We start from the raw sequence: 10,833 nt of genomic DNA on the forward strand, positions 1-10,833 counted from the left end.
ATATCGACATCACATTGAAATACTGTAATTGTTATTTAGTAATATTTAGTTACTTACTAGATTTTATATTCATAGTGACAACATCAATGATTTCCCTAGAATAATCATGAAAATGTCCCTAGTTAAATAGTGGAAATTATGTATTATAGTAAATTTGGAAATTGGATATAATAAATTTTTGAAACGAGTTTTATTTTTTATTTGTAGAAATTATATTGTAGAAATTAAATAACACAAATAACATTACAGATGCTAATTAGATATATATATATGTATTATTACATATACATTACATCATTTATTAATAATTATTAATACATATATCGATACACTTTCCTGTTTAAAAAAATAAAAAAAAGGACTTTTCAGATCATTAGTAATATTTTTTTCTTCTAAAATTTATATTTTAAATATTTAGCCTCTGTTTAATTTATTATTTATTTAAAAAAAAATTAATTTAAAAAAAAGAATCGATATTTGTAATAATTAATAAAAATAGAATTTTAATTAGTTCGTTAAATTAATAATAACAATAATTATTATAATAACTATAAATATTTTGAAACAAGTAAATCTTTTATACAAACTTCTGAAAAACTCTTTAAACATTGGACATTTATTGCCGCAGAATACGATAGAAATTTTTAAAAATAATGATTTTAGATATAGATTTTAAATATAAAATTCTATGACATTAACTTTACATAAAATTAACAATTCAAATTCATAAATTAACATAAATTTGATGATTTTGAAAAATTTTTGGTTCTGAAATTGATAATTATTTCTGCATCATATTTATATTTATCAACGCAAATTATCAATTGTTAAAAAAAGTTGTTAAAAAAACGCGTATACCAATTTTCTGAACATTCTACATATATATGACTTAAGAAACCTAAATTGTTTAATGTAAAAGTTTTATTTTAATTGACAATTTTAATTGAAAAATGTAATAATAGAATTTAAGAAATAAATGAAAGAACTATTACATATAAAAGAAATCTAATGATAAATCATGTTAAGCCAAGGACAAATGCAATAAGATTTATTGTTTCGCATAAACTTGTTCAACAAAATGTATGAAGGTGGTAGGGGATGAAGACAGCTTTGGGAAGTAGTGGAATAGCATTGGACCGACAACCGCAAATGAAAATGGTAGAGGGAACTATGCAGTTCCACGCTTCCTTGGTGACCGATGAGGCCAATTCTAGAAGACCACATTTGTTTCATTCGAAACTGTTGTCCTAAACTTTTCTGTTAATTGAAACGAAGAAATTGGAGTACTCGTATCTGTTGTTTTAGAACTGCTATCGAACGGAAATTTTACAAAAACTCTCGACGCAGTGTGGACAAATATACTCAAACGAATCGAGTCAACTTCACAGAGAAATACATTGATTAAAGCTCTTTAAATAGTCTTAGGAAAGCTTATCTGACTAAAAATCTATAAAGAGGATTGTTAATTTTACTCGGTTTTTGCAATCAATAGAAATATCATTTATATTCTGTACTTAAAATGTTATGAAAGCATTGCAATATTCTAATTAAAAATTTCTTAAAAATATATTTTCCTAAATATAATTAAACAGATATTTATAATCATCCGTAATCGTTTTTATTAATTTCACATACAGGCAATTTTATCAAATATCTGATCTTATTATTTCTTCAATTTTCTTGGAATGACTTGGAATCGATGTGATAATCCGAAACCTTCGATACAAAATCGTTAATTCTTCATTGAACAAGATCAAAATCAAAATTATCAATTATCAATTATCAATGTTTCATTCCACAGCTTTGTGTATAAAACCTTTCCCATTGAATTTCATTCGTAATTTATCTCGATAACCGATTTTTTCCGCTAGTGATCCCGAAATAATACATATTTCCATAGCGTACGCGACATGCACGATACACCGGTGACAGTCCACTGTCCACGCGTATACCGGGACGTATCTAGATCGCTACTAAAATTCAGTCACAACGTATCGAGCCAGTCGTGTTTCTTCGTAAATTTAACGATTTTACCGTGGCAGACGTGGCCACGTCCTGAAATGATGTACGGTTCGCTCGTATGACTCGGTAGCTAATGCTTTAATATGCGCAAAGGGTGCCATGCCCGTGTCACGCGGATTACCGCTAATTGTAGTTTATGCTTTATACTACGCTATTCTCTTGTACGTTCTGTCGTCCGTTGGGTATTCGATATATATATATATATATATATATATAATATATATATATATATATATATGTATATATAATATGTATACAAACCTGTATGTTTATTTGTATAGGTGTTTCCCTATGGGTATACATCCATATAACAATTTGTATTTGAAAACGCGCTCATTATGTACAAAGCTTGTACAAGTTTTAGTCGCTTTTTTTAAATACAAATGTCATTGTTTCTAAAGATAAAAGCGTGGAGAATTTTTATCAAATGTACAGATGTATTATACAGATATATTTGAAAATTAATCATGATTTTTTAAATGATTTAGAATTACGTTTGAGATCTCTTTCTTTTTTTCCTTTTTAATTTTGGCGCAATGATGCAATGATGTTTAGAGCCGAAAGGAATTGATTTCGTAATGTGTCGTAACGCTTATGTAATCTCTAGCACACGGCATCTCACGATATTCATTTTACGTTTAATCATTTTAGAATGTTATAAATTTTGATACAAGGATGGATCTTGCGGATAATAATCTCGTAATGTTAATTAACAGAAAGTTTTTTTTTTGTGTAATTGCGTTACACACCATGTTTTTCCACTATCAATCAAAAAATATTCTCCACGCGAAGTTGGTACTTTTAACAACACTTTACAAATTAAACCGAAGTGTATGTATGCGCAAGGGCAGAAAGTTCAAACTTTCTCGATTGTCACGTTCGTGCGTCCGTCAATTTCGCTAACATAACTGAACACCGCGCCCCTATCTCGCAATTAAACGTGCCTATATATCTATCCTCTGTGTGATCCAAACACAGGATCTTTTGTACGTTCACGGCCGAGCAGACGAGTATGAGTTAGCCAACAGCGCCGAGACAGTCGATTCACGCGGATATTCCCGTCTCTTGGCACAATTCTCAATATCACTGCGACCGGTTTGTCCATTCGTTTTCAATTTTGCGATGATGCTGGCAACACTAATTACGCTTGTGTTTCTTCATCCGCGATCCGAATTCAACGGCGCGTCATTTCTGTTTCGAAATGTCGTTATTTCGATGGGAATTATCGGTCGGTTCAAGTTCTTTCCAAATAATATAAATAGAATTATAACGGCAAGCGCAAAAAGATGATTTATTTTTAATCGACTTACCTCGTCTTGCTCTTAACTCAACTTAAATTCATGTCCTCGCACGTGATTCGCATTGTTGTTGCATCGACGATGATACGACGTATTTAATTTAATTAAGCATTAAGACTTAAACTGCGATGAAACAAAAATATTGTCGTACTTGATTTATTCCATGTTGTATTTTTGTCACAAAAATTAATCATACGTTTCATTAGTGTCTGTATAAATATAAAGTATTACTTAAATTTATGAATTTTATTAGAATTATGCTGCAAATATTATGTGATGCTAATTGCTAATTTATTTGTTGCGTTTTTCTGTCGCGAATAATTAATCTTATTTTATTTTAAAATTATATACAATATATATGTATTAGATACATGAAAATTTAATTACTAATCTCTGTATATTTAATTGCAAGTATTAATTTCAATTATTTTGCATGAAATTATGAATATATTATATATATAGAAATTTACTTTTTTATTATAAATAACAAATAGTATTTTAATTTCGTTTTCTTTTGCATGAATACAATTTTTTATTAACAATCGTTAACGACTTGTTGAAGGAGATCTCAATTGCCGTGATACGTAGAAGAAAAATCGTAAACTATGCATACCATTCTCCAGGATGATATGCTTGATAACGTCAGACAAAACTTATGCTTTGGTTGTATCGTTAATCTTCTAGTCATTCTACTTGTTCGTGTCGTTCATATAATCTGATCTACAATACTTTTACTGTCCAAATAAGGCTGCCATATCTATTAGATTCATATCTATCAGCAATATATTATTACGTGTTCACGGTCATTGAAGAAATCTTGATTACGAAAGTTCATATAAAAGTAATAAACATAGAGAATAAATTCTCTTTACCAAAATAATGGAGGAAGATTAAGATATTTTAAAATTTTTTTACTCGAGTATTAATTATATAATTATATAAATATGCGACAAGTTAAGTGAAACGAAATATATTCCATTTGGAAAAAAAATATTAATGAAGTTTCGAGTGAAGTTTTTATGCGATTGTTTTGTCACGATAATAAAATCAATTTCATAAATCAATGAGAAAAAAAATACGAAACGAGTTGTTGAAACGATATGCTTTATTCTAAAATGGATTGGGAATAAAGATAACAGAATACATTTTCTATAATATATTTTACATTATAAACCAACCATACATCATCATAATAATATCTTATACTCTTAAGCCTAAGCGTGTTTTATCCTATATTCTCGTTTATATACTTCCTTCATATTTATACTTTGTTTACTTCTTCATAGTATTTATATATATATTTTTTATTTATATTCATCATTATTTATAATATACTTTATATGCTATATTATGTATACATAATATCATACACGTTTTTTTTTTTCACGCACGTCCCAGGGCGTCTCGCGTTTCCATTGTTACATCCTGTGTAAAATTGTCTTTTGGAGGTATCTGTCCCCTTCTTCTTCTCATCTTTTTTTTTTTTCTCTCTATGCGCACGTGCACATGTGCATCTATTTTTTTTTTCTCTTTTTTTTTCAGATAAATGTCACCTGTGATTCGTGTATAAAGTGTACGTTTGTATTATTCATTCCTATGTTTACGTGTATATGCACTTCATTCATGTTTTATACATATACATATACATATACATACATACATACATACATATATATACATATATACATATATATATATATATNATATATATATATATATATGCGTATGCATGTATGTATGTGTATCGGCGTGTTTGTGTATGTGTATGTGTGTGATGATCCGTGTGTGCGCACGCGTACCTGATACATTTATCGCGTATCATCTCTGTCGCGTCGTTACAAATTACACGTACATTGTACAAGGGTTTTTTTTTTTTCTTTTGCCCGGCTGTTGCTTCTCGAGTTTGCGTCCAGCGACTGCATACATCTCCTAAGCCTAAAGTATATGCAACGAGGCTGCCATGGGACCCCGCGGGCCGTTCACCGAATTCGCGGAAATACATCTCGAAAATTCTCTCGTTTTTTAACATAATTCGTTCAAACGCCGTTTCTAACGCTTCGCATTAGAAGTTCGGAAAAGGGTTTTTTTTTTTTTCTTGGGCGACGTTTGAAAATCGTGTCGGACAACACACGATGGATGGATGTCACACACCGATGCCCCTTCCCTTGAGCTCCGTTCTGCCGTCCTTTTTTTTTTTTTTTTTTTTTTATCTTTACGCGTGATAATCCGTAAAAATTCTTATGCGTTTTCGATTTTTCTTTTTCATTTTTTCCCCCATTTTTTTCCTCGCGTATATATATATATATATATTTTTTTTCTTTTTTTTCGTTTTTTTGGTTTTCTTCATTTGTTTTTTTTTTTCTTTTTTTTTTTAACCCCAAAATACATACACACGATGAAGTGAAAAAAAGGCACCTTACTCCTTAGCGTACGGTCGTAAGTGATATGCCGCATACCGCGCCGGGGGGGGAGGGTTGAAGGGTGGGAGTGGGAAGGGGTCCATGATTTACAATTACACGGACCCCGTGACGCGCACGTCGGATCGTACGAAAAACTACGAAACAATGAAGGAACGTCGTAATCTCTGTATGAATCGGACGTGATCGTAATTATCGTTATTATTAAACAATTTTTCTCCCTCCAAAGAACTTCTCTTTCTCTTTCATCGAGACGCGTGAATTTCTTTCTCTCTCTCTCTCTCTCGCATACGCACGCGCGCATACACACATGCTCTCTCACTCTCTCTCTCTCTCTTTCTTCTCTCGTTCATTTCACTCGTACACTCGTCAACCGATGCGCACACGTTATTCTCTTTCTTCTTCTTCTTCTTTTTTTTCTTTCGCTCTTATAATTTCGTTTCTTTCATTCTATACAACGAACGTTTTTTTTTTTATTTTCTTTTTTTAATTCATATTTTGAGGGGCTCAGGGGGTCCGGCAGGCTAGCCACAACATTTTTCTCGTGTCTATCTTTTCCACGAGATACGGGTACAATCGTTCGAAGTTTTTTTTCTTTTTTTTTTTTTTTCTTACGGCTAAGGGTATTTAACACAGTATATCGCGGGGAGTATAACGCGTTAACGGATGACGCGCACATCCCACTTCCGCCCGCTTCTCTTGTTCTCCGTTTTCTAAGCTTATACTCGATATAATCTCTAGTTGTCGGCTAATATTATCTTCTTACACATTTATATCTGGTATGTATATATAATATACATATTCTTGTGTTATTATACGTGTGTGTATATATACATATACATATGTAGACGTATGTATGTATACACATATAGATGCGCGTGTTGGTTTCTTGTAGTCTTTTTTTTTTTTTTTTTAATATATATATATATATTTATATGATCATATACATATGTTTTTTTTTTTTTTTTTAAGGTATGCTCGGTGACTACGCTTACGGCTCCTATTTTTTTTTTTTTTTTCTTTTTGCTTTCCTCCGCTGTGTGCATTATTCATCTTTTACAAATTTTTTTTTTTCCTGTTAAACATTCTTGTGTTAAACGCCCGAACTGTTTTCACGGTTCTCCGCATTCTCGGTATTCTGGAGTGGCTTGACTGCTGCCTTCCTACCCTTATGCTAGTTTCCCTGATTCACGAGAAGAGTTACAGATGATGATTGCATTCGAGCAATGACGACTTTTTATTTATTTTTTTTTTTCTTTTTTCTCTTTGCAAAGATTCAGACTAGACTTCCATCAACGGCGTACGCCGTTCAGTTTTCTACGTGGATAAAGAAAACCGTGCATGTCGCCCGTTCTTGTTCTTTCTTTTCTTCTTCTTTTTGAAACAGTTTCGAAACACTCGAACGAATTATTTTTTTCCTACGTTCGTACCTCCACTCTCCGCGCTATTCGAATTCGAACGAAAAGAAAGCGAAATCCTACATCAATGATAAAAGCAGGGATTCTCCGCTATAAAGTATTAGCTTAGTTTCTTTGCTCGATCTAGACATAAAAGATGTCGCGATTAACGATTAATTAGACGAAGTTCGATCGGCTATCAATCTAGCGGCACAATTTCCACGTAGAATATCCGACGCGTTATCATATTTGTACAACGTTAAACAAGCGCAAAACGGTTAAATATATATAATTTTGTTCGTCAATTATTATTCATTTATTTTTCATCTTCATTTGTACAAACGCGAAATCTTCTTTATACACGAAGAACAGATAAATACTCACTGTGTCGGGGTGCTATATGGAAATAGCTGTGGCTAAACGTACAATTTATCTAAATCTTGGTTATCTATAATTTCCTACAATTTCGTATCCCCCTAGACTCTTGCCTACATACGCGAAACGACTCTAAATATGTACAACGTTGTATCGTCGTTCATTTACTGTATATGTATATATGCCGTGATGTTGTTTGGCCCGTATCATCTCAGAGTAACATTTCTAAATAAATGTAACTACTCTTAAACAATGTTATTTTTTTTTTTTTTTTTCATAGGACGGTAAGATAGGTATACGCAGCTTGTGCGTCTGCGTATGGTCGAAGGAACGGTCGACGAATTGTGTAAAATAAAATCTCTACGTAAAATAATCCTTCCCTCTATTATCTTATTCAACGATGATAAATCGAAGAACGGAAAAATTTTCATAAAATAAAAAAGTAATAGTAGTAGTAGTAGTAGTAGTAGTAATAGTAGTAGTAATAGTAGTAGTAGTAGTAGCAGTAGTAGTTTCTAGTTCGACGAAGCGTCTAAAAAAGAAAAAAAAAAAAAAAGAAAGAAAAGAAAAGAAAAGAAAGACGAAGAATTTTTTTCTTTTTTACAGGAAAATCGCGATTACGTTACCAATTAACAATTTTTTCGAGAAATATATCTACGGGAAAAATAATAGGATAATCGGTAACCATTATTTGTTTAGATTTTTTTTTTTTAAATCTAACGCTTCTACCAGTACAAACTTTGATTCTCGTTCATTGTTTCGTGGGAAACACGCTTTCAATCACGGTTCAACACTGTTGACAACATTACATTCATTGGATCTATTTAACGCAACACGTTACGTGCGTGTTGCTCCCTCCCTACGAGGATTTTCTCTACGAGGAGTCACGGACTTTGCTAAATAACGCGGTGATATGTTTTACACGTGCTTTAATGCGTAATGCAAACGCGTTATGCCGACGCGTTAAAAGTGTTTTCGTTGTATATTTGTTAAAAAAGCGGATGTGTGTGCGCGCGCGTGTGTGTCACGATGACTCGATGACGGAACATTAAACGTTGGGGGAGGGGGGGGGAGGGGGCAAACCGTTGGACAAAACCGATCCGATGGTTGGCGTTTCCTATTTCCTTCGCCGATACCGATACCGATAATCCTCCCTGCCCGTTCATTTACTCGTATACGTTACGCGTGTGCCGTATAACGTCGCGAATGGAAAGCATACCGGGGGAGGAGGAGAAGGAGGGAGGGGGGGAGGGAACAGTATTTGGCTATAATTATTATCTCTTCGCTTATCTCCTCGATGAAAAAAAGGAACACGTACAATTTTCTAAATATGTATGTTTCATTGAATGATTGTCGGCTATATTTGGTTAAATCTTCGCGAGGGTATATTATATCCTTCTGTGTAGAAAAATCATTTGGTAGAGCGATTTTCGGTCGTTCGGCACGGAAGGACGCGAGGAAAAAGCCGGGAGACAAAACGAGGAAGAAAAGGGGACCGGGGACAAAAGGAATGTCACAAAGACGTGATACGTAGTAATGAAAGAAAGTCGAAGATGCCAGTAAGTGTGAAAGGAGAATGGAAGAGGAGGAGGTTGGGGAGAAAGAGGGAAGAGAGAGAGAGAGAGAGAGAGAGAGAGAGAGAGAGAGAAAGGAGAGAAAAAAAAAGAAAGAAAAAAAGGAGGGAACTGGGTCGTGGTAACGCGAGAATGTCGTGATTCGATAACGGTTAGGCGGCTGGTATGCCAGCTTGCTGAAGCTTAAACGACACGACGGTAAAAATTCTTGAAACGGCGAGAATTGCGAAATATCGGACGCGTTACGAGGGGCTGCGGAAAATTCTAGAGTTGCGTCTCGAGATCACGGACGAAGGATGGAGGCAGCAGCCGTAGCTTGTTTCTTATATACGTATATATCTTTATTTCCGTATTATATATGCATTTTCGTGTGTTTTCACGTGTATGTGTTTCGCGTATATGCGTGTATATACGAATTGTGTTCACATATGTATGTGTATGTGTAACAGTGCTGGAGATGATCTGCGGATATAGTTATTGCGCTATTCGTTTATTTATTATATATATATATGTATATATATATATATATTTTTTTTTTTTTTCATGAACCTTTTTTTCTTTTCTTATCTCGTTAACCTAGCGATCGTCAAGCTAGACTAGATTACTAAGCCTAGAGTTGTCGTTTTTTTTTCTTTTAACTTTTCCTCGCCGCTACGTTCTTTCTATACGTACGCTGTTCTGTAGAAGAGTGTGTGTAGTTTTTTTTTTTTTTTTTTTGCAGTTTGTGTATTTACATACGTGTACATGTATGTTTTTGTGCGTGCGTGCGTTTACGTGAATAGTATAGATGTCAGTGTACGCGTGTCGCTTTGTATTCCATTTTTTTTTCCTCGGGGGCGCGATTACGCGCATGACTTAGGTACCATAAATGGATTTTTCCATTACACGTATCGACACACATTCTCTCTCTCTTTTTCTCAATCACTCTCTTCCTTTCACTCTCTTTCTCTCGTCATCTCGTCATTCTCTCGGTTTTTTTTTTTTTCTTTACCTAAATTTTTTTTTACACGTTCTCCTTTTTTTACCTCGATTCCACTCTCGCTTTGTGTTTTTCGTTACTTTCCAAAAAAACTCCTAGTGGTACTCGTCTCCACTAAATTAGATTACATTAATTATCTACTTATCACTTTATACTACATTTTTTGGTTTTCCCTTTGATGCTTGCGCCGTTTCTCCTTCTTCCCCCCTCTTTTCTTTTTTTTTTTCCTTCCCTCACTCAACACTTTTTTTTTTTTTTTTTTCCTTTTCACTTGGCTAGCTTCGCTTCGCTTTTATTATTACCTAGACAACGTACTCGAGACTATCGGTAAGTTCTATACACGCCTTAATGCTTAAGACGCCATTCTTCAAATACTTTTTACAGGACGAGGATCCCCCCGTAATTCTTTAAAAGAGTAGGGGGAGGGGATCACTCTCTTTTCTTCCCCGTTGAAAGTGGAATCGAGTCGAGAAGTGAACTTTCTGGCAAGGGGAGTGATTATACGGCCGAAGGACGTAAGAGTAGAGTGTACCAGACGTATGATTTGATTTTCTCCTTCCCTCCCCCCCCTCCCCCTTTAATCGACTTTCTTTCAATACGACACCTCAAGCTACCCCCCTCCACCCCCCTCCCCCGCCCTTTAAATTCGCGCTACAATTTACCACGTCGTACATTCGAACTCTTATCCGCCGTCCTTCTGCCCCTCCCCCCCTTTTTTTTCTCTCGCTCGTTCCACTTTTCAGAAAAATAACCCTATATTTTTTTTTTTTC

The sequence above is a fragment of the Apis laboriosa genome, unplaced genomic scaffold (assembly GCF_014066325.1).
Source record: "Apis laboriosa isolate Shangri-la unplaced genomic scaffold, ASM1406632v1 scaffold40_cov151, whole genome shotgun sequence".
In the NCBI taxonomy this organism is placed as follows: Eukaryota; Metazoa; Arthropoda; class Insecta; order Hymenoptera; family Apidae; genus Apis; species Apis laboriosa.